The sequence below is a fragment of the Argentina silus genome (genome assembly GCF_951799395.1).
Source record: "Argentina silus genome assembly, chromosome: 6".
NCBI classification, from domain to species: domain Eukaryota; kingdom Metazoa; phylum Chordata; class Actinopteri; order Argentiniformes; family Argentinidae; genus Argentina; species Argentina silus.
Window position 1 is genome coordinate 13621462 of NC_139660.1, and position 3864 is coordinate 13625325.

The following is a 3864-nucleotide window of genomic DNA, read 5'->3' on the forward strand; positions in this document are numbered from 1 at the left end:
AAGCATGGGCCAATCAGTCCACATGACCCCTGTTGCAGTGAGCTTTTGTGCATTCGTAGGCCGAGTGTTACATGCCTTTTGTGACATTTTGCCTCAGTTACAATCAAATTACATCCCATGTTTACACAGTCCCACAAAGCACTGGGAGAACCTCTCAACCCCTCCACTATTGAGGCCATCACACACCCTAAACTGACTCACCCACGCTGAATAAGCTATTAACTAAGGCAAAGGGAAGGGAGAGGGAGAGGCAGCAGATGAGCACAGTGAAATGCATTATAGAAGCAATGAGGTGGACAGCTCAAACTCAGCTTCAGTTGTCTCATCTGGTCTATCTTGTCTGGAGTTATTTCAGCCATTCATTGGCTGAAAAGGTACATTTTCTAAATACATTTATGTTACCTCAGGGTTTCAGCCTCCCTTGATATACCTACCTGACTATGTACACTCACCGGCCACTTTATTAGGTACACCTTGCTAGTACCGGGTTGGACCCCCTTTTGCCTTCAGAACTGCCTTATTTCTTTGTGGTATAGATTCAACAAGGTGCTGGAAACATTCCTGAGAGATTTTAGTCCATATTGACATGATAGCATCACGCAGTTGCTGCAGATTTGCCAGCTGCACATCCATGATGCGAATCTCCCGTTCTACCACATCCCAAAGGTGCTCTATTGGATTGAGATCTGGTGACTGTGGAGGCCATTGGAATACAGTGAACTCATTGTCATGTTCAAGAAACCAGTTTGAGATGATGTGAGCTTTGTGACATGGTGCATTATCCTGCTGGAAGTAGCCATCAGAAGAAGGGTACACTGTGGTCATAAAGGGATGGACATGGTCAGCAACAATACTCAGGTAGGCTGTGGCGTTTAAACGATGCTCAATTGGTACTAAGGGGCCCAAAGTGTGCCAAGAAAATATCCCCCACACCATTACACCACCACCACCAGCCTGAACCGTTGATACAAGGCAGGATGGATCCATGCTTTCATGTTGTTTACACCAAATTCTGACCCTATCATCTGAATGTCGCAGCAGAAATCGAGACTCATCAGACCAGGCAATGTTTTTCCAATCTTCTATTGTCTAATTTTGGTGAGCCCGTGTGAATTGTAGCCTCAGTTTCCTGTTCTTAGCTGACAGGAGTGGCACCCGGTGTGGTCTTCTGCTGCTGTAGCCCATCTGCTTCAAGGTTCGACGTGTTGTGCATTCAGAGCTGGTCTTCTGCATACCTTGGTTGTAATGAGTGGTTATTTGAGTTACTGTTGCCTTTCTGTCATCTCGAACCAGTCTGGCCATTCTCCTCTGACCTCTGGCCTCAACAAGGCATTTTCGCCCAGAGAACTGCCGCTCACTGGATATTTTCTCTTTTTTGGACCATTCTCTGTAAGCCCTAGAGATGGTTGCGCGTGAAAATCCCAGTAGATGAGCAGTTTCTGAAATACTCAGACCAGCCCGTCTGGCACCAACAACCATGCCACGTTCAAAGTCACATAAATCACCTTTCTTCCCCATTCTGATGCTCGGTTTGAACTTCAGCAGGTTGTCTTGACCATGTCTACATGCCTAAATGCATTGAGTTGCTGCCATGTGATTGGCTGATTAGATATTTGCATTAACGAGCAGTTGAACAGGTGTACCTAATAAAGTGGCCGGTGAGTGTATATCGCATAGTACATGAGACAGATCTTAATTTTCTTATCATTATCACGACTTCAAAGCTTCAAGATACGCTGAATGGTAATACTTATGTACCTGTGTATGTTTGCTGTTTAGAGATCCTTTGCTCAAAGGTGACACTCCAGAAGCAGACACTGACTCCATGTTTACTATCCCCTCAGACCAGTAGTGGGTGCTGCTGGGACATGCTACTCTGCCAGCATGTGGCAGAGAAGCTGCAGAGAACACATCCTCTTAGTCAGCCATAATGAGTTTCTTATCTATTTATCTTTTCATTTATTTATGATAAAGATGTAGACTACTGGCACATTGGAAATCATTAAGGGACTAATTAGTGGACTTTCTGTTGCCATTTTGGGTTGGTGCAAATTACACTGCTTCCACTTTGGGTTTAATCAAGGTAATGTGCCAGAGTTAACATAGCTCTTGTGAGACATGGCGGGGGGGAGGTCCTGTCACCCGAGAGGCACTGATGATGGGGGCATGTCTGAAACTTGGCACCCAGCAATGACACCTGGCACCCCGGTCCCATGCCTCTCCCAGGGGCACTGGACCTGGCATACTGAGCTGGAGAGCTCAGAGGCAGAATGTGATATGAGTCTGAGCAGCGGAGATGGGTTGCCTAGAATACCAGGGGTCCTACCTCTCTCTAGCAAGCTCAACTCTGAGTTTACAGCCTCAATGTCCACCCCAATAGCGAGGCAGACCAGGGATGTCACCCATGATCCTTGAATTGCAGAGAGACCCATCTAGATAAGCAGCTTGATGTGATTTGATAGGCAGGAGCTATGAATCTGCCTGTCACTACATTGTACGGCTGAGTTATTATTAAACAACAATCATTTTGAGGGGATTTGAGAAGAGGCAAAGATGGTGAGATTAAGATTAGATTAAGAGCTTGGGTGAGTCCATTCACAACAGATAATGCTCAGATGCTGCTCAACGAGATCCAGGGTCGATGATACTGTATGTTTCTGGATGATAGTGTGAAGTAACGCCTCCATTCTCTATTCCTCTCCCTCTTAGCACCCTTTCAGAGATATGGCCTGCTCCATGTATTCCTCATGCAATCATCAGCCCTCTGAGGCAAAGGGCCATACATACAGTATTTGGCTGAGCTTGAGGGGTCTCAAGGGGTCATAAACTGATTTGGCCTCTCAGTAATTTTCAATGCGCAATTTTCGACCATGTACATATGGTATATCACATATGGTAATCATGAACATGAGATATAATACTTAGTGACATAATAATAGATTGATAGAGATAATAGCAATTTATGCCACATCTCCACCATTGTATTTGCATCTTGTGTAATGTAGGTAATGATAGGACTGCAGAGCTGCAGAAAAAAGTCCTAGAACCTCAATGTTAATGTTCCAATCTCCCTCTCCAAGTCTAAAAGAGCTCACAACATTACACTCCTCCTTCATTCATCTCGATCCAATCAGCAAATATATTAAGGCACCTTATTGAACAGCTATTTTAAAGGTTTTCCTCAGTGCACTTAGTTTGAAGGAAAGTGCTACTTGAGGACCTAACATTGACTTCTTGGTATGGGTTAATTTGCCGCAATTATCAAATGCTTGCAAGATCAAGGAGCAATTAGTAATGTCTTGTGAAAAAAGAAACAGGGAGACTTTTAGGAAATCAGCAATCCTTTAGGTGTACTTTCGGTATTATAAATTGTTCTGCATCCGCAATGTGGTATATGTTTTGTTTAAGCACAGCCTTGTGCCTCCTGTCGTAGCACTTAATGGATATTTTATTGTCTTCTCATTTTACGCATCAGAAGATTAAAAACATAATCGTTATGTTGTTGTCAGCCTGAAGATGTCCAGAAAGCCGAAGTGTGTGAAATTGAAAAAAAAGAACATTACGGTGGAATCGTAATAAACAATAATTTTGCCTTCCTGTTAAGCTTCTCTTTTTTTCAAGAGCAATCTTCATGTGTATTGGGTTGGAATTAAATCCTTCCCCTGAAATCACAATAGATGTTATGTTGTAAATATCTGTCATTTATATATTTCTCTACAACAGAAACTAAAACGATTAAACGTCTGAAGAAACCCACATTCTTCAACATTTGCCATGTGAAGAAGAAAACAGAATAAAATGCTTAAATTATTGATCGGGACATGACAAGACTGACTGGGCACACTTCATCAATATTTTCCATAC